The 21,678-nt window shown below is 37.9% G+C and overlaps 1 long non-coding RNA gene across 2 annotated transcripts; it reads right to left on the bottom strand.

Moving 5' to 3' along the window:
- Positions 1-11,207: 11,207 nt before the first annotated feature.
- On the bottom strand, positions 11,208-20,930 carry LOC136288903 (uncharacterized). 2 transcript variants are annotated; one of them, XR_010720640.1, is made up of 3 exons: positions 20,734-20,930; positions 13,303-13,946; positions 11,208-12,044 (listed from the first exon to the last, which is right to left on the bottom strand). It is a non-coding gene; the product is annotated as an uncharacterized lncRNA (long non-coding RNA). The 2 variants fall into 2 exon arrangements; XR_010720641.1 differs by lacking the exon at positions 20,734-20,930 and adding an exon at positions 20,015-20,305.
- Positions 20,931-21,678: the final 748 nt, after the last annotated feature.

A 21,678-nucleotide genomic window follows, 5' to 3' on the forward strand; every position in this document is an offset into this window, starting at 1 on the left:
GATTTTACATTTTACATAATTAGTTCTATGCTTAATGCATCCGATGGTTTTCTACAACACACAATCTGATCACCACCGTTTTAAATTAGCAGCATTCTGAAAAGGTGGATAACTCCCTGGTGGAACAAGTACCAAACTACTGGCTCCAAGAACTGAATAAAGAATGGAGTGGGGGTGGCCACTTTCTCAAAGCTGTTTATACAAAAGTCCAACATGAAGTGTGTCTATCCACAGACAGTTTGTGGATGCATGTATAAATTGCATTCTTATCAGTGCAAGTATTCAGAAAGGTCTACATTTTTCAGCTTATGTCTGAGGCTCAGACTTGTTCAATTATGGCAAATTTTACCCTTTGGTCCAGCAAAACTGCTTCTGAAAGTCTCCTAATGATACCAAAATTAATCTGCTCAAGTTCTTTATTCTGTGGGAGCATTTATCAACAAGTCTTACACACACACACACACACACACACACACACATATATATATATATAAAAAGTACTAGAAGTACTGTTTGTTCTACCAAGTAGAAAACATCTATAAAAACTGCACAAGATTTCTGTCTTCAGAATTATTAGATTTAGTTGCTTATTACTTTCTTGCTTCATGTGTTTAAGCAAAAAAAAGGTGTTCCTTAGGAGAACACTGTCCATGTACAAAAAGAGAGAAAGGAAGTAAAAAAAAAAAAAAAAAAAAAAAAAAAAAAAAAAAAAAAAAAAAAAAAGAAATTATTTCTTAAGCAGTCTGATGCATTCACTCCTACCCCCAAACGTAAGGCCCTTCCCTCCCTCCCCCCCCCCCGCAATTTTAAAACTGTGTGAATATACAGCTGGTTTTAGAACTAAAGAAACTCTGCCTAAAGTGGATGCCAAAATGTACACTGCTAGAAACCAGAAGAGTGTCTTCCTGAACTTTCAGGAAATTAAAGAACTCTGCTCTCAGCAGCTTCCCTGTCAGTCTGATATTCAGGACTCCCGATTCTGTCTTCCCCCCAACAGTCCCTGCCCAAAAGGAACAATCTTCCAGCTTTAATTAGTGACCAGCTTGTAGAGACAAAATCTAAACCTTATGCATTTTCTTTCGAGGCTTAATATCTCTACCAATAAGGTACTCGCATCTGTCATGTTTGTCAATACATAGTGCTAAAGTGAAATTAGGCAGAAAATAGCTGTTTTAGCGAATTGCCTTGTCATCGGCCTTTCTCATCTCTGATGTGCATCCAGAGACCCTTGATTCCAGCAATGGCAGAAGAAGGAAAGCTAAATTTTCTGTTCTGCCAGGAAAAACACATGTTCCTGTGAAGTTCCCCTTTGCTTAGGTAATACGTCTGAAAAGTCTTTATGATTAGCGGTAGCTGGCTGTCTGGACATAGCCTTTGGCTAAAACGTGTATGGGTTATTAAATAGGCGTTGGGCGTGGAAGGCTGTAGCAGCAGCGAAGTGCGCTGGTTGTTCAAGCATGCTGAACCCTGTTGAATCCTCTGGCCGGGATTGAGTGGTCAGGGAATGGCAGTAAAAGCAGCAAATTGTTCAGGAAGAAAAAGATTTACCAGCTAGCACTGAGGGGATTTTTTTTTTTCAATTGTAATGAAAATGAAGAAATAAGAAATAAAGGAAGCAGCTGCCCACGGGAGGGGCAGGACGGAATCGAGCCGCGCGGCCACCGCCTCAGCACCACGGACAGCGGCTACGGAACGGCCACTCCGGGGAAGGGGAATGTCCCCTCCCTGCCCTCGGGAAAACACCTCGATACTGTACGTGATATCGGTGTGCGCTTAGCACTCCCTCTCGAGCACTTCGGAAAAATGGTTCTTGACTCCTGGTGCTCGGATGCCGTCATAGGGATGGGTGGGTGTGTTCTGCCTGTGTGTTACTGCACCCCCGGGACTCTACGGGCTCTTTTCCCAGGGGTAACCTGGGGTTTTTTCCCATTACTTTCACAAACGGTGACAGGCATGAGGGTTTCAGACCAAGTCTTGAGACATACACTTCCTGGGACAAAATATACCTGCATGGCCCTCAGTATGGGTGCGGGATTGTTCCACCTATGTCTTCTCTGAGCTTCTCTCCAGTCAAAAGATAGACATTGTACAAAACTACAGCTGTATGAACACTGCAACTGAGACTACTATATAATTTTCTATTCTATTACACAGCGATGTCTGAATGTTAATAAAAACTATTGTCAAAAAGAGGTTAGCATTTAGGTGGGAAAAGGAGAGGGAGGTGTTTCACCTTTTTTTTTTTTTTTTTTTTTTTTTTTTTTTTTTTTTTTTTTCCCCCCAGTTGAGACTAAAAAGGTATCTCCATGAAAGGTAACCACAACTACTCAGATTTTCTACAGATAACTGTGGAACCTTCATCTGGAAAAAAAAGTAGTAACTGAAACAAGTTGTCTACTTATCTAAACTATTATATATCTACTTGTTTTCTACTGTGACCAGGAAAAGGCAGATTGTTGCTGCACCACAGCTGAAGCAATTTTTTTTGAGGATTTTTATTTCCAGTGGTGTGAAATGCACATATAATTGTAAAATAGGACTGTGTCACCTGCCAGTCAGTTGCTGCCATCCACCTCCTTTGTGTTTGGATCAAATTACTGCACAACAGAGAAACTGATGGCATCAGGGCACAGTGACAAAGCTGTAGTTTGCACGGAAAGAAGACCATGGCCCACGGAGACACTGCAGCTACAGAAACAGCTGTCTTATCAGCACACTGCAGAGACAGAGATGGCTCAAGAGGTCCTCAACAGATAATGACTTGAGTAGCTTTGCAATGTGCCAAACTTCATGCTTGGCAAGACCAGCCCAGTATAGAGAGCAGCAGAGATCAAGCTCTATTCTATTTTATCTGTGCTGTAAATGAAGAAATTGAAATTCAGGTGGCACAGCAGCCAGCATGTTGCTGATAATCCAGTGAAGTAAACTGTCAGTAGGAACTTTTCAGCAAAGAGAAATAGGTTTCTCTTACTTGATGCTGCTTTAATAAAAACACCTTAAAAAATCCCCATCCCAAATCACTGTCACAGCAGTACCTGAACTGGGGTGGGGTTCATTGTCTGTTTCACTGTTGGGACATACCTTTGAGTCCCAGAACAAACCATCCATTTGGCTGTCAAGTTCTTTACAAAGGACAAAAAACTTTCACTTTGAAACTGCAGAAGCTTATTTTCAATTCCCCATTTCCTCTGCGGGAGAAGGAACTGCACTGTCATTTTTAACACACAACCGTCAAGCTCACATAAAAGCACACAAGCTCAATTCTGTAGCAGACAATACAGGCATGTGTTTGTGAGCACAACTAAACAAAAATTAATTGCTGCTGTGAAAAGAATCTGTAATGACCTTTGGAATCATTCACTTGAAAAAATATGAGCCATGGTACATACACTAACATATTCTATAGGAGAAAAAAAAAATCTGTTTCAAACTGTGTTTTTAGTTTGATTAATGGCACCAGATTAAAATATTATAGCTCCATCTTCTTCCAGCAGAAATACTTTAGAATGAGTTCAGCTTACCTTTGATCTGTGTTGTTTTTTTTTTGAAGAAAGTTTTGTAGAAAATGCGGTTAAAAGGAATATAATTGGAGCATTTAACCTAAGGTCACATACCATTATTTTCCAAAGAAGGGTGTGCTACATGCACTTAATTCCTTGTGATTGGTTCTTGAAGAGCCTGAGTAACTGTATAGGCTTGTAAGCCATTAAGTTACCTAATTTTGGCCACTAAGGCTACGTTTCCATCTTCTTCGAATAATAAATTAAGACAAGATTAACTATTTCTTAACAAAAGACAAGGTCCTTAAGCCAAGAGAAACCTGAACCTGAAAAGAAACTTGGAAGATTTACCACTCAGGGTTGTTAAATAGAGGGCAGAGAGGCGAGACTACGTCTATCCTGTGATAATGTAACGACACATACTTGGCCTTAGCCTGTCACTTACACGTATCTGTTGGCAGGAGCTAGCAAAAAAGAAGTAACAAGGACCCAGAAGATCAGTCATTTATTTCATATATTAAGACAGTAAGCTTTCTCAGAGCCAAGAGGAAAGGGAGAATCGGGAGAAGAGAAGCATCTTTGGCACATGCACTTTGTTAGATACTCCTTTTTGCTTGTCCCTGAGATCTGGGGGCTTTTTTAATGATGTGGCAGAGAGCAAAACCAGAGTGTGATGTGAGAGAGCATAAGGCACATGTGGATAAGGTCAAACATGTTCAGCAGCTTAGGGCCACTGTGCAGTTTTAGCGCACGCAAATTACTGCCAAGTGACTGTCCCTGAATCAGAAAAACACTTGGTCTTTGCGGTGCATTTCAGAGGTCACAAGAAGGCAGCTCATTATGATAAAATTCACAAGCCAGAGAACTCAACTACAACAATTTGCCCTTGTGCCTTCTAATTTGTGGGGGATACGTAAACAGAGCCTGAAGTAATTGATACCCTTGCCAGCAAAACACTGGGTAAATGTGAGGAGAAATAACCTTGTGTAAAAGAGACAATGAAAAGCAAGAATGCAATCAATATTTTTAATGCTGCTTTTTATCCCAAAATAACAAGTTCTTTTTAAGTTCTCCAGTGAATCATCCCAAATACTGTCAATTCAGTTAGATTAGATTTCCACCGTAACAATAAATTTCAACACGATGTATGGTTAAAAAGTAATTGTAATGAGCATATCCTCTTGCAGTATTAAAGCTACAGGAATACTGACTTAAAAGATGGATTTTACTTTTTTTTAAGAGCTTGTATCTGTTTTCATTTGTTGAGGTGGAAATTATTATTTCTATACTATGTTCAGTTGAGACTAAATTATATTCTATTACTATGACTATTACTCAAAGACAGCTTTTCCAGTATGCCAGCATATTTCATGCTCACAGCACAGTGAAGAAATATAGTAGCTGTTGCTACCACTATTTTACGGAAAAAGTCCAGGCAAATTCCAAAGTGTTTGTATAATACGTAATTAGATCATTTTCAGATAATCAGACCACATAGGTAATAGACGGAATTTTTTCGACCTTGTGAAGCAAGTACTTAAATATATTCCACATAATTTTAAGTATCAACTTCAATTTTTTTTGGTTTTATTCGATTAAGATAATATGACTCCAGCTGGCAATAATGATTCAGTAAAGGTACACATTGTGTTCTGCGCTAACATATAAAGGCAGGATTTCAGAAAGTGTATGAAACTAGTTTCTCCCTGCTTCTCCAAATAAAGTTCAACCTTTTATAACACACACCTGCTATGACTGCTCAAACATGACGAGTGAACAACTGTCAGCACACTCTTGAGAAGGGATATTAAAAATGCTTTTTTCATAGCAATATGTTAAAGGTAGTTACCTCCTTTATATGTATACTCCACGCTTGCCACGTAACTTGACACTGTTCTTCATTTTTCCTTTACATGTTACATGTAACAAGTTTTTAAATATAGTGACTTAATATTCAAAAGATGTAGAATTTAAATTTTCCAAATATTTCTTGCAATTACTAGATATGAAAACCAAATCTCACTTTCAAAAAGGACTTTCCTTATGTTACTGACATCATCAAGATCGTTCTTTAAACTATAAAGCTTAAAAGTATCTATATAACTACTTTTTTTTTTTTTTGTGTCAGAATTACTCACTTGTGGATGACACAATGGTCTTTCTCTGGTGTTGGCCTAGTTTTCTTGTCATTAAATGATAGAGATTTCATTTATTTTGCTGGTACAACTCAGTTTTTGCATCAGCAGTACTATGCACCACTTTGGTTCTGCTGGAGATGAGTCATCAGCAAATCCAAGTCATTAATGATCATGCAGCTGTAAATATCTAAAAGGTTATTCAAACCAATAGTAACGTACTCCACTGCTGTACAACTTGGTGGAACAAAATATGTCACAAAATTACAGCAAACTATTCTGATGATGTCATGGATATTCACTCGCCTTGAAATTTTTCTGTGTATTTGGTCATTAGGTAATAAATATATGCCCTGGAGAACAGCCATAAAGGTGCTATTTTTTGTTGTTGTTGTTTTTGTTGTTACTATTTCAGCAGAGATTCAGGAAAAATAGACAATGTGTCTTACTTCTGCTTCTTAGTTCAAAAGAAGCCCCAAAAATTAAGAAACATAGATCTTTGAGGAACAAAATTTTGGACAAATCCTATTTTCTTCTACAATCAGCATGCCACATAAGGCAGAGAAGTAGAATACATTGATTTTTAAATGTTTACTGCCTACATGCTTTGCATTCTCATGGATAAAAAGGAAGCATTGTGTTAGTTAAATTACTGTAAAAATGTCATACAAAAATATATTTAGAGAATACCAAGAGATATGAATAAATGGCTCTGTAAAATAAGGACTTACTGGAGTATAAATTTTAGGGTCAAGATAGTATTTCTGTTGGAAGATTCAAGACAGTGAACGAAAACTGTGACTTCTGCAAGCAGAATGGTAATAATTTGTTTAAGTGTGCTGAACACAAAATGATCTTTTCAGAACAGAGAGACTTACCAGCAAGATAAACCTCAATATGGATAAGTGTCAAGTGACTGTGACTCTTGGAAAAGTAAGATCATAATCAAATGTGCAAATAAAAACCAGAGAATAACAGCAGCCCTGAAGACAAGATTGTAGGATACTACCAGGAGTCATGGAAATACGATGTTGCAAGGAAGAGAGATTTCACTCTGAGATGTACAAACAAGAGTGTGATTTAAAAAGGCATACATGAATACATTTCATTGTATTTGATATTGATAAGCTGAAAACAGAACACTGCATCCAGTCTTCCCTTATTTTAAGAAAGACTGGAGGAAGCCCATAAAAAGATGTTTAAAAGCAAAGATTTTAGAAAACTTGAATATAGTTTAAGAGAAAAGTAGTTTAGAAACAGAACCTTTGACAATGAATACAGGAAAATGCTTTTAGAAATAGTCACTATTGGCAGATTATTATCAAGTATTATTCATGTGTAAATTTAAAAAAAAAAAAGAACATGGCTTAATTCACAATGCATGAAATCTAGTTTAGCAACTGGAAAACATTCTTTAAGAACAGTAAAGCACTAGATCACATTACTTAAGCAAGTTGTTGAGGTGCATACTTAAAGATAATTTTCCCTCAGAGAATAAGATTTTTGTATCACTCCCCAGCACCAAAATGACTACAGTTCTAAGTAGTGTTTTCCCTTTTTGTTCTTTAAAATCAGTTGAATGTGTTAAAAAAACCCCAACAAAAACCATATAAAACACCCAAAATATTAAAAAACATACTCCCCCCCATAACCCAAATAAACCACACCAAGACAGAAATAGATCTCATAGGCTAAAAAAACTGTAAAGTACTAGACAAGTTCTCTACATTTTTCTCCTGTTGTCAGTAAGCACTGAAACCAAGCAAACACAAGCATAAAGAACAAAGCTATTTGCATTCTAGCATTTTTTCGGATGAATTCAAGGACTGATTGTTGGTTTGGTTTGGGTTTTCTTCCAGACCTCTAACTTCAAAGTACCTTTCAGCATCTGGCTGTTGATTTTCAATTTGCTTTCATTTGGTTCACATGAGATATGGGAATCCAGAATTAAGCTAGCTATAATCTGCATTCTGAAAAATCATGCATCCTTTCATAATCCCTTACTCTGGGCACTTAAAATGGTGAAATATTAACTCACTGATGATAACTTTGGGCAACAAAAAACTGTATCAAGCACATAAATACACACACCCACCAAATTCCTCCTGAACAAGGAAAAAATTCTATACTTTAGACATCATCATCAAACATAACCAATACTGAAGATTCACCTGTAAACTGCAGAATGTGAAACTAAAATCAAGAATCTGCTTTTTGAATCTATGTTCAAATAACAAAATGTTGAAACATATGTGATTAAGGGCCAGGATTAAATTTTCATGATCTAGAAATGGTTCCTAATGATGGGAACTGGTTTTAAACAGTATTTTCATGATAATGTGATTGCCACAATCTTTCCCCAAACATATCCATGTTATTTTCTTCATCCTTTACAGGAAATGGAGGATACATTGTGAGACTTAAAGCTGATTTAAATCATGTGATATTTAACACAAAACTAGTTATGTCATGGTTCAAGCAGCTGTAAAGTCTCTCTTTTGCTACTCAGATTTTCTTTGCAAACTTAAGACTTGCCTGCCTCCTTCAACTCATCTTTAACCATGTGGAACTTAACCTTTTTTCTGGGTTTTTTTGTGGGGGTTGTTTGTTTGGGTTTTTTGTTTTTGTTTTATTGTTATTGTTTTGTTTTGGTGTGGGGATTTTTATTGTTTGGTTTGGGGTTTTTTTAATGTGGTGACAGAGTGCAAAAAAGAAAATTAGTATTACAGGATGACTGGATATTGCTTTTTGATTATGAAATCCTACTGCTCTTCTCAAAGACATGAGATCAACATTTCCAATGTGCATGAAAGAGGATGTAAGCAACAAATGCAATTAAGCCACAATTATTAAAAATGCTGTAAAAAGGCTTACTTAGTCTTTCCATCCACAGCCTTTTTCCTCTTTCTTCCTGCATGGCAAATCTTGAAACTGACAGGAGTTATACCAGATGTATTTATTCTACCTACCATGTAGTCAGTGTTCCTAGCTGCTACACTAAGACAAAAGGTAAATACCAAGTTACACTCCAATTATTTTAATAATTTTTGGCTACAGTTCTTCCTTAATCTCTGTAAAGCACCCTTGTAACTGCCAATGAGCATTCAGAGCCAGAATAAAATAACTGAATTGTGAAACTTACAGCCATCTTCTCACTTTCTAACAGTCAGATATGTGGTATTTATTTGCCTTTGAATGGGATCTTATTACTTCTCCCAGTCTTTATGTATTCAGATCCCCCGTATTTCTTAACCATGTTCAAATAGGCTAATATATTTTTTGTATTTTTTCTATTTTGACTGGGTGTTTGAGGTCCTAAAAGCCTACCGTGCAGTAACTATGCAAATGAGCATTGTGGGCCATGCAAATAGATAGTGTAATGTGATGTTCAGACAGTCACTTATTCTTTAGTCTTTTCTGCTCCGAGTAACTGCATTTTCCATGGAAGACTGAGACAGAGGGATCAACTATTTATTGCTTATACCTGCGCAGAATCACCGTAGTTTCTATATAGTATGTGTTAAGATATATAGTGTGTACATATCTTAAGAAAATCAATATTTAATTGCATACTTTGATGAAGATGGTTTACCAAACTACTGCCCATTTCCAGGACATGGGATAAAAAGGCTAATAAAGTCATAAGCACAAAAAAGTTTCTCATCAGAGCCTGTTCTATAGCACCACCACCTAGTTTGCCATAAATCCATGCTAAGTTGTGGCAGTGCTGCATCACCCAGCACCTGGAAGGTGTGGGCAGAAAACAAGCAACAGTATTGTGAGTGAGAGAAAATTGAGGTATTAAAAAATAAGAACAGGAGTCAAGGAAGTATTTTAGGCTATAGTTATTCAAATTGGGAAAGACTGCCTTTTTAATACACAAGAAAGGAAGAAACAGATACTCTGGACATCAAAGGAGACAGATGCCAAATCAATAAAAAAGGAACAACTACCCCAGTTAGGCTTGGGAGAGGAGGTCAGGAAGTACCAAATTAATTCAGAGCAGATCCGTTTCACTCTGCAAAACCAGCATTTCCCCCTAGAACTTAATGCTTCCACAGGGATGCTTTTCTTGCATCTCCACATCACATTAAGAATAATTGAGCAGGTTCTGCTGTTTGGAGACATCACCTCTAGTATCTCTCTTCAGTCCACAAGGCTATGTCTTTTCTCATTCTTGGTAAGATTGACACAAGGAGAAACAAGGTTATTAAAAATGACAGACCTGGGTTTAGTCTTTATAAAATTGTTGCTTCTCCCAGCTCTGATTGTAAAGTGCTGATTCAGCCATGGCTCAGTATTGTCTTGATTGGTCAAAATGCTTTTGGACAGAAAGAGAAGTTAACTACAGAATTTTTATGCTTTTTTATTCTTCATTAAAAACACCTCCAGAAGATGTTTGTATAGACTAAATAAGTGGACAGAATCTGCTCTTCCTTGCCTTTAAGTTTTGCTGCTGTTGTGGAAAATGTTTTTTTTAAATTTCCATTTGGGTAAGACTAAGGAGTAGAGCTGCAACACTGTGGAAACTTCAACACCTAGTTTGCTCTCCTTTTTATGATAATCTTACTGAGATAAATGAAAATATTTATAGAAGGTGAAGTCAAACGTGTAGAATAATTCTCATACATTTTACTGCAAATAACTTCTGTTTCTTAACACATGTATCTTATACATATATCATTTTGCCTGAGTTAAGTTTTGTACTGTATATAAGAGCTGCTCTCAAATGGACTGGCAATGTACATCAAACGTATCACATTCTTAATTCTGCAGTTTCATATGAGAAATAACTATTATTGTTGCTTTAGGAAGTGCTTTAGTAATCATAAGTCAATTGCCCTAATGTAAAATGTAATAAAGATGTTTTTAAATTGTTTGCATAGCAACAGTTATTTTCATTAATTATTCTGACATTATAAACTGTGGAACATCTCTTGTATTCTTACTATGCTGCCTTTAGGTTCCAGAGGAAAAGAAGAATTCCTTCTAGTCTTATATTGTTTAACTCCTATTACACCAAGAATTTTGAGTTAAGCCTTTCTTTCTTAGGTTTTGTTATTATTTAGAGTAGACTTTTGTTTTCTCTGTTTTGTTTTGTTTCTTTTTCAATTCACAGAACTCTGCAAAAAAGACCTGAGAATAAAGGTACCGTATTTTTAAAACAAACCTTCCTTCTCAACATACCCAGTCAACTTAGAATTCACAACCATTAAGTACTGAGGCATTATCTTCACAATTTCTTATACCACCACAGCTAATTTATTAGTGTTTACTGCCTCTGTAAGGATGTTTTGTAGTTCTGCAAATTTTGGTTCTAAATTAAACAAGGGAATCACACCAGAAGCAGACAATGTGGGGATAAGAGCAAATATCTACCACTGAAAAAACAAAAACCTGAAAAGCAATTTTTAAAAAAGAGGCAAATACAAATTACAGTTCTTTTCCATCCTATTAAGGTAATCCTAACATGAAAAATCATAGTTTTCAATTAATTATGAAATAGTCTGCTTTTGAACAGTTTTATTTCAATGCTTATTTTGCATATACTTTCAATACTTTCCACGTTAATTTGGCTCAAGTTGCTTACTCTGAATGACAATATAACAAGAAGGAAACATAAGCAAGTATTAAAAGAAGATGCCTAAATATTTCTTCAGCTGCAGAGTCTTAAGAGCACTTTGCTACTAGAAGTATGTAGTGTAGCCAGCTTGCAAAGAGGACTCTGAAGTATCATTTGCCATTGTGAAAATGCACTGTCTGCAAAGAGTTTGGTGTTTGATCTGTGATACGGCAGAATGCACATTTCTACACTGCAAACTCAGTAGGTCAGAAACATATCTTCAACAGTTTAGGACGCAGATATGCAATTAAGCTATCTTAGGAAAGGTCATAAATTTAGAACCCACTTGTGGTGCTTTGTTTAATAAACCATTTATAAAAAGAATTAATACAATATTCTCTACAATCTACAGCCTGCAACCTCCCGCCCCTTTCCACAGTAAGTGCAGGACATTTTGCAAATACAAACTTGAATTACCAACAATAGGAAAACTAAGTCCTAAACAGACTTTTAGTTTGATTTAATATAAATGCATATTAAGCAAGAGAGGATAAAGACCAAAGCAAAAAAAGTTAAAACATGGAGACAGGAGTCTCAGCTCAGGATTTCCTGACCCATTTTGTTCTGGCTGAGCTCTGATTTTTAGGCAGCGGTGACATGATGAAATATTTCTTGATAATGAATGAGAAGTAGGTGATAGCTCTGATAAACTCTTACATTAGCTGCTTTTAGGAATAGTCACTTATTCTTTATTTGCCTTATGGATAGGACTGATCTCAGTTACTTTGTTCCTCCTTCGGCAACCCATTTCATTTTCCATGCACTGCTGCAGCCTCTGGAATCCTCCTGCCACAGAACATGAGGAAAGGAAGAAAACACAGCTAAGTTTGAACAAAACTTGTCCTTACACTGTGGAAATGCAGATAAATGTAGATGCAGTATCAAACCTTTGGAGGAAGTAAATAATGTTTTCATTTGAAAGCAGTTTTCAAAAGGAAATGCACCTCTTCTATCACTCAGCCAGTGTTTGAATGTATAGGTTTATAAAACCCTGGTCCACCTCTGCACGTGACAGGGGCATGATGATTCTTCCAGAGTAGACCTCATTGTTGCGGCCCCTGGATTACATGGGAAGCTTGATCTGGTTCTAAGGCACTCTAGCTAGATATGAAACTGCCTGAAAACTGCTGGCCACACTGAACACAGCAGCTTCAGAATCGAAAGGGAAAGCCATGTTCCTGGCAGTCTGCTGCCTGGGCTCGGGACTGTACCCTCTGCCTTTTGGTCTCAAGTAAACGTGGATTATGCTTCTGATGCTGACAAGGCATTGTGAGTTTACACGACTTCATGACTCCCCATGCTGTACCAACGAAACTGCAATCAGTGGATGTTTCAGTTCTGTTCTATTTGAAAGGCCTTCTTTTCCCCCCCTCCATTCTGTAGACCATGCAATTTTTCTCTCAGCTTACACTGCTATAGCCAAAAATTAATAACATTCTGGAAGTTATAATGGCATGGGTTGACAGAAGTTTTGCTTCCATTATTAATAAAAAGGTCGTCCTGATAGTCGGCTGAATTTAACCTGTGGTCTCATATAGGTTTTTAAATTTAAGAAATAAAAATTCAAATTCATCCCTTTGTGAAATTCTACTTTTCTTTCTCGTCATCTCCTTTGCATAAATGTGACTTGTGGGAGACCAAAATTGTGAGAGATTCTTGCTTTGTGAGATAGAAGATCCATGTTTTAAGACAGCTGCTGCAGTCTGTCTTTGAAGAAGGAACTGATGATTGTTTTTGTATCAGCCCCCTTGAGTGGTGAACTGTGATTTATACAGAGATGCTGTCACTGATTGCCTGCATAAAGAAAGCAGCAGAGGACGAATGGCAACACACACGGTCAGAGTTCTTCTTGTAAACGGCAGGAATCAAACTTCAGAGAGCAGGCAGGAAAAAAATCCAGCAACACTACTTACATTTGTAAGATAAGTAAAACATCAGGAGATACTTGCAAAATATAAATGTGTGATGTTTTTTACCAATTATGTGAACTAAAGAACTGTCTACATATTTCTAGATCTTGAGAATCCTCTGAGTCTTTTCATACCTGTTTACACCAGTGCTCATGAACTGACAGATACTGCAGCATCTTGTTGCAATTCACCGGGATTCATTTCTTTGCGGCATTGATCTTCACTGGAAAACCTCTGCATGAATGTTCTTAAACTGGAATTAAACTAAAATTTATTGCTGAAACAAATTCTAGAGAAACCTTCTGGTCTAGCCCAGCTCATTCCAAACATCAGTAGGGGTGACAGATACAAAGAGCAAACCTATGATCAAAGCTTGTATCATTTGCCTACTTATTTTCTTCTTTACTGTCTGTATCAGTGCCTGCTTCAGCCTCCTTTCTTCCTCTCCCATGTTTCTGCTTACTCTTACTTCTCATTTCTTGCAGAGCAGACAGGCCAGAAAATACCTTGTAAAATCACTGTCAATCTATGTTTTGTCCTCCAGAAATTGTCCCAAGCACAGCAGAGATGAAGGCAACTTCTGCTGTCTCTGGCCTCTAGCATTGTATTTCAAGCTGACATGAAGGGTCTGGTCTTCCAGTTGGCATCTCTATTACAGTACTGTCTACATCTTAGTGTTTGAAAAGCCTTCTGCTTTATCACCTCCTGTTATCTCAGTAAAGTGATGTTTGAATGACTGAACTGGCTCCAGTGAACTGCAGTTGCCATTTTTCTGCTTCTAAGTGAGAAAAAATGGAGATAATTATGAAGTGGATGAGCAGGTTTAATGAAAGCTGGTTTCTTTTGGTATATTCCTGAAGCAGCAATCATCATCTGTTTGGCTTTTGAAGAGCAACAATTATAATCACTCAAAATCCCAAGGGGAACAAAAATAGAACTTAAATTAGCATATAAAATATACAGCTGGATTGGGCAAGCCTATAAAAATCTGGGGAAAATCATTCTAATTTGAAAGCTATTCAAGAGCACAAGTAGAATGAGCACAAGAGTATTTCACATGTTTCTTCCTTTCTTTCCCTTTTTGAAGTAGTAACATAACAACATTTATAGGATTTTTCCCAAAACATAGAAATGAAAACACATTGCCAAGAAAGAGAATAAGCAAAAATAGGCTAAAGGTACATTTTCGAAATAATAGATAAACTTAAGCACTAAACCATCATTTTAGCAGTATTTATGTCCCAAAGTTCTGATATAACTATATTGCAAAGTCATGTGCAATGACTTTTCAGAGCTAAAAAATAAAAACATAGCTGAGACAGCCAGTTAAACATTTCAGCTTTATCAGACAATAGAGCAATGGTAATACTTAAAAGAAACTAACAACAAAAGAGAAAAACAGGTTGCACAAAATTACAGTATCTGTGAAGCTTTCAGTGATCATTTTGGATGGTCATTTTTACAGTTCAAACAGAAATTCAGCAATGAGTAAGAGAATTATTTTCCTTATGGTGCAATGTCCACATTTTGAGCATTTCAACATTTTGAGTTACCTAGTGGTATTAGCTTCTGAAAAGAAATCTTCATTTCAGTAAACTGTGAATTCAAAGATGGAACTGCTTTTTTATTACTACTAAATATTTATTACTTCTAAGGATTTTGACTTGAAATACTAGTTCTAGTTATTCTCAGTCAACGTTAAATAAGACAGTATGCATCTGCAGGAATGGGATTTGAAAAAAAAAAAAGTAGAAAGAAAACGGATACTTCTAAAAATTTGTTGTGGACAAGTACATGAGGAATTCAGATTGCTTACTATTTATAATAATACCAGTCTATGAAATATCTCCTAAAAGGACACTGTGTTGCAGACTCAGACTCATACAGTAGGGTCTGATTTTCATGCCTCTATCACAAAATACATTGCTTGTCCTTGGTTAAAAGATTCTACATGCTTAGAGATTTTGAAACCATAACCAAACAGGTCTTGGAGACATAGCTGTTATTTTCACAAGGAGACCTCTGAAATCATAATTTTGAAACTGTACTCAAGCAGGCCTTGGAGGCATAAACTGTTACTTTCACAAGGAGACCTCTAAAATCATGATTTAAAAAAAAATTAAGTTAGAGGTTGCAGGACTTATTGCTTTCTACTATATTGTACACAAAAATATTTAAAGATGTCATGTGTATTTAAAGAAGTCCTCATTAAATTTATTTTTCTGTGTTGCTCAGACCTGTGATAAGCATCTTGAAAAAAATTCTGTCCCCTTTACCACTGCAATTTTCCATTCTTCCTTTCATGCCCACAATTTCAAATAATCTTATTGTTCTATTACCCTCAAATAGGTATCTGTTTTTATATGTGTTACTGTAACTGAGTAAGCATGCCTTCAGAAACTGAGCTTCCTGAATGCTGTGTTATAGCCAAAAATTACAGCACACTTACTCATACTCTCTTTTGCTTTAAGGTAATACCAGAGATGGCCCAGCAGGTTTTTTTGACAGTCTTCCTAAGCCATCTGTTTCATAAGCTGCATATTTTGAACAACATATGGGATGTGTGCCATGGGATGTAAAAACCCATCATAGCATATTCAGTTTAATGTGAAATCCAGTGGTCACTCACTTTTAAAGAAATCATAACTGATGGTGGGGAACTTATTATGTTCTTGTCTCCCCCTCTCCCCTCCCAAACTGGCCTTGTAACTTTTTTTAATTTAAATTTTTTCATGTATTTATTAATAGAATATTTTAATGTTATATTTCAACACTTATATTAAAGCAATTTACATCACCTAGATTAAATATCCCAGCCTGCTTTAATGAACATTTAATAACTGGAAAGACAAAGTGAACTTACCAAGCATTAAAATCTTCATATATCTCAGAGCCAATATTTAGATCCACTAGCAAACATTGGCTAAAAATAACATCATGTATTCCCTGGGTGTCAATGCCCACTCCTGCCACTCTGTTTACAAATTATCACTTCTGCAGATTGTCTGAATGGTCACTAGGGCTACAGGAACAAGAAAGTGTAAAATCATGCCTAGAGGGAATAACTGGCTTTATTTTAGACCATGTGGACCCCAGCAGCTACTACACATTGTAGAAAAAGTAGCCACTGAAGCAGCTAACACTTTATACACATTAAATTGGGCTCTTGGGGAAAAAAAAGTTTGTTGTAGATTTGTCCTTATGCTGAGGCCATATATATATGGCCATACCTCTTGATACTGATAATAACATCAAGTATTTAGATCTCGTAATTTAAAAAAGAAGCAGTTCTCAGAAATATGCCAATTTTGCATTTCTGTGGCCATAGATACAGCTGAGCATGAGGATTTCATTTCTAGAAGAGAAGTCTGTCTTAACTATGACTGAACACAAGCACCGGGTCAGCAGGGGAAGGGAGTCCTCTCTTCATAACCCCAAGACAAGCACAGCATCACAACACTCCCAGCAGACTGGTCAACACCTTCTGCATTTCACAGAAAAACCTTCTCTAGCCATAATAACAACTTGGTGACTACTCAGTAGACTAACACCCTGGGCACATTAACCCAAATTTTTAAACCTACAATTTCTAATCCATACAGCTCTATTTCTGCTGAAGTAGACTAGGCTGACATTTTTGTCGCCATGGCACCAAATAACACCCAGGGCAAGTAACACAAATTGTCAAGCTAACTTCCAAGAAAAACACAGCTGCCATGAATCCCACTCTCCACCACATAAAGGTTTCATTTGAATACAGACTCTCCTTCACAGATACTTAAGTTTATTTTCTTCTATTGCCAGAGATTTCTGAATGCCTGAAATTTGAAGTACTGATCGTTATGTCACCAATACATGAAAAACCAAAAGTTTCAAGCATTGAGGTTTTAAAAGGCTTGGTGACTTAAAGCTCTTAAGTATATATTATAATGTGTTTTGCACTTCCATAATGCTTAAAGGTTTTAATTTCAAGGATTAGGCAAAATTAAAAATGTTTAGTTCTCTGTAGTAAATATGAGCCATGTATTTGTGCAAGTGTCTCCATCAATACCTTGTTATAAATATGGAATGGAAGCACATTCATGATACCTCCAGTACTTCTAAAGTGAATCAAAGATATATGCATTTCTCTAAGAGCATGTCTAAAGTTGGGTGGGTTGTTTTTTGGTTTTTTGTGGGGTTTTTTTGTTTGGTTTTTTTTTTTTTGGTTTTTTTTTTTTTTTTTTGGGTTTTTTTTTTTGTTTTGTTTTTGGGGGTTTTTTGGGGGGTTTTTTGGGGTGGTTTTTTTGTTGTGTTTTGTTTTGTTTTGTTTTTTTTTTTTACTTTACAGGCATGTAGAATTATATTCAGGATTTAGGTCAACAGCTTTCCTCATATGAATCACCATTTAGGTTAGGAAAATTAGGTTCTAACAATATTTATCTAAAAAGACCCAGATACAAAATGCAATGTGATTTCTTTTTTCTGTTTTCCTGCATGTGAAATCTTAGAATGTAGTAGACTTAAGCATGCAATTAACTAAGCTTAAAATACGTAAGGTGCTGTAGTGACCTCATGACTGAAGCTAAGATAAGTTTTAAATTATTCTCACATCTCTGACTAAGAGACCATTGTACTATTTGAAGATGGAAACCCTGCAACAACTGCAATCTTACTTCCCATTATTTTCAATCTCTTCTGTAAAAACAGACAAAGCAATGCCATTTAGAACTTTGACTCCCAAAATTTCAACCACTCTTCTGAGGAGAATCACTGCTAAAAATTAGTGATTGAACTAGCAAGTAGCTCAATATGAACTCATGCTTTGATTTTACATAACCTGCAAAACAGAACCTTTCAAAGTATTGATTAGATTAAGACTTCATGAAGTTATACAAATACTTAGGAAGAAAGAATTTGAACTGATCTTGCTTTCATTTTTTAGTTATACTAAGGCACTAAACCAAGAGGTTCTTGCTACCCTGTTTTGTTAGGTTTTTAAATATGAAACTATTGAGGTAATTAATTATTCTTACAGAATAAATATCAATGTCTTCTGGGCATTTTTGGTACTTGGCATCTAGCAACTAACAGGGGTTTTCACAGATCTTAGGTTTGACAAGGAAATAATCCCAAAGAATTACTTAGAAAGTCCTGAAAAAGCAGAAGAGCGTGACCAGGAAGCTCTAGAAAATGACCTTTACCATAAATTTTTAAGAAAAGCTTTCCTATTTGAAGTAGTTCTGGTACTTGTGCTGTTGCCCTTCAATTTAAACTCTCATTTTTCACACTAAGGCTGGACTTTGAAGTCAGGAAGTGTGATACCAGAAGATTTTAAACTCATTTCCTACTTGTCTGCTCTAAGGTGTGTGCATGGGCTTCCCACCCCTGAGTAATTTCACACAGGAAGTCTCTGTGCACATTTTGCTCACAGTCACTGCTCTGATTTTCAGTTACACTTTCATCACAACATCCGTCCACACATTCTGCAGGAAGGTAGCATACACAATGTGTTTGCACAAGCACGAAGACTTTCTTCCCTGGGTATTTCTAATTATTGAGGAAAATAAAGCCTTTCCTCTACAATCATCTACTCAGACAAACAAATTCTTAGCCACTGTCAAGCAAGATAAATCTATGAAATATTGCATCCACAAGTCTTCCAGTTTTCTTGGTTGCTAGTCTTTTTCAGAAGTTTTGGTTAAATTAGATCTACAGCATTCTTAGATTCCTTGGGGATTTTTCTGTTTGTTTGCTTTGTTTGGTGGTGGTGGTTTGGGGATTTTTTTTTTTCCCCCTAACATGCAGGGTCACTAATGCACAACCTGTGATATCTCCATAACCAGATGCAGGTGAGGGTAAATGTAGGTACTGCAGCTGAATGCCTCTGGGCAGAGAGCAGCAAAGGGTGGCTGCTGCTGCTGTGTCTGAGCGCGCCTGTGTGAGAGGTGATACGAAAACAGACTAACCACGGGCACAGGCAAACCCATCTACTCTCTGCCCACGAACTTAATGACATTTATGGAGAATATTTGCAAGAAAAATGAGTTCCCTCCTAGTTAGGTGAGTTTCCTGACAAATTCAACACCCTTTCCTGCCCATGCTCACCACTTTTCTCCTGCTTAGTGCTTAAAATGATGAAAATAAAAGGTGAGCCATCAGTGAGGGCATAAAAATTATAAATACTTACAGCACTTAAATTCTGCATCATTGCTATAAAAGTAAAATGTTAATACATGTGGGGGAGAAACAGCCTCTACCATAGGAAGAAAAGAAATACAGATTCTTCGCTACAGAAATGCATGTACAGTTTACCACCTGCAGTCTCGTAGAAGGGTTCAGCTAACTGCAGCTGGTGCAGGATAAAACTGTGCAGAAGTTACTAATGCTAACAAATATTAAACTGAACATACTCATATATTTTACAGATTACTGACTTTTTCAGAAGAAGAACAGTGCGTTTGAACAGAAGACACTGCAAACTAATCCTACAAAACACCAATGTTCACCTAGCTGTATTTGTGAAAAATATCAATCTAAACATTACTGCCTTTGGATAGACAACATTTAAATTAAACCAAAACCTTTTTAAAAAATATAAATGATTACAGGAAAAATTAACCCTGACTATAGCTACAGCTAGGAAGTTTATAGTTTGAAGCCTTCTCATCCAGGGCAGACTTCATTTTTTCTCCCTTTCTTTATCAGACTGACTAATAAGTGAGGTAGAGCACTTTAGGCTACAGGCAAATTCTGGTCCTTTCAACAACAGTCAATCGCCTGAAAGTGTCACCAGGATAGTGACTACATTTAAAATGATCTAAAAATTATCTGTATTGCTTAAAGTAATGGTGAAGTAATACTTACTATTACTACTCCCTGTATTCTATTGTTCTGATATCCACAGAATGAGGTCGGTGCCAAGTTAACTATTACTCTCCACCAGGCGACATAAATTCTCACCTAATTGCTAAATCCTGAAATGAGCGAAGTTACCTACGGTAATCATGAAGCGAGGAAACTTGTTCTTTCTTTATATGGCTCAAGCAGCTCTAATCACCCATCCCTTAAGAAAATTAGATCGATTTGACAGATTAAACAAATAAATGAGCCCTCGCGCGGAACCGCCCGGCTTCTTTTGCGAGCGCTCCCCGGCAGGGAGGTGAGGTTCCGTGCCGTGCACACCCCGTCTCGGCGCCCACGGATGCGGCTTCCGGGCGCCAGTTCCGCGGCAGCGCCCCGCCAAGGGCAGCGCGACGGAGCCAAGGTCGCCTGCAGGCGGCTCCCGACGGCCCCGGCCCGGCCCGGCCCGGCCCGGCCAGCCACCGGGACACCGGCCGCCCGCGCCTCCGCCGCCCTCCCCCGCCTGCACCTCCCGTAGCCACGAGGTTCATGTTTATGTTACGTGCGAGGATTTTCTCTTCCGGCCGCCCCCCCCCCGATAGTGCCTCTTTTTTTTTTTTTTTTTTTTTTTTTTTTTTTTTAAGATTCAAAAAGATTGCAGTGATTAAAAAACCCAAAACAAACAAACAAAACACCAAAACTAACAAACAAACCAAAACCAACAAACAAACCAAAACACTTACCATTCTGACCTCATAGTGCTTTGTTGTGGGCTTTAGGAAAACCCCACAGACACACAGAGACACACAAACGCGCGTATTTATGCGTTTTCAAAACATTTGTGCCAGGGTCAGAGAGGAGGTGGAGGGAACTTCCCGCACTGCGGAGTGCACCTAGGAACCAGCGCCCGAAAGGAGGGTGAGCCACCCCCCCCCGGACCAAACGCTCCTTCTCGCCCACCGCCCTCCCAGACCACGAAGGAACAGCAGGAGAGGCGGGTGGAGAGGGGAGGGACCCACGCTCCTATCCGACTGCGAGAAACACCCGACTTGATTAAAAAAAAAAAAAAAAAACCAAAAAAAACACCCACAAACAAACAAGAACAACAACAACAACAAAAACAACAACAACAAAAAAAAAAACCCACGAAACAACAACACCAAAAAACCCAACCCAAAACTCCCAAAACAGCTGGCGTGCGGAGTAAGGGGCGGGGGAGATGTGGGGCGGCGGGCCAGCCGCGGAGATGATCTGTCGGAGCCCGCACCTGACAGATCCGCACCGCCGTCGGCACAAAGCGTCCCGCCCCGCAACGTGGAGCCAGCCGCAGTCCCTCACCGCGTCCCCTGTCCTTGGCAACCTCTGCCAGCCTCCAGCACCCTCCTGCCCGAAACTGCTCCCCTGCGCCAGTCCCTGTGGCTGGAGGTGGGGAGGTGTAACAGCCACAGGTCAGTGAGAGGAGTCCAATCCAGGAAGATGCTACTTGTGCATGTTTAGGGAGAGAAGTTTCTCACTGTCAAATGCCACGTGCACATCCACGCATAAACTGTCGTGTCCACAAAACACCCTTCTCTGATTCCCCCACTGCTCACACACTGTTCTTTCCTCCCCAGAGACTGACATCACTCCTGTACAGTCTGTTAGCTCAGATGACATGGAGCCATGGAGCTCATGGCTGTAGGCACCTT

The sequence above is a fragment of the Chamaea fasciata genome, unplaced genomic scaffold, assembly GCF_029207755.1.
Source record: "Chamaea fasciata isolate MVZ Bird 193981 ecotype frontalis unplaced genomic scaffold, bChaFas1.0.hap1 SCAF_4, whole genome shotgun sequence".
In the NCBI taxonomy this organism is placed as follows: Eukaryota; Metazoa; Chordata; class Aves; order Passeriformes; family Sylviidae; genus Chamaea; species Chamaea fasciata.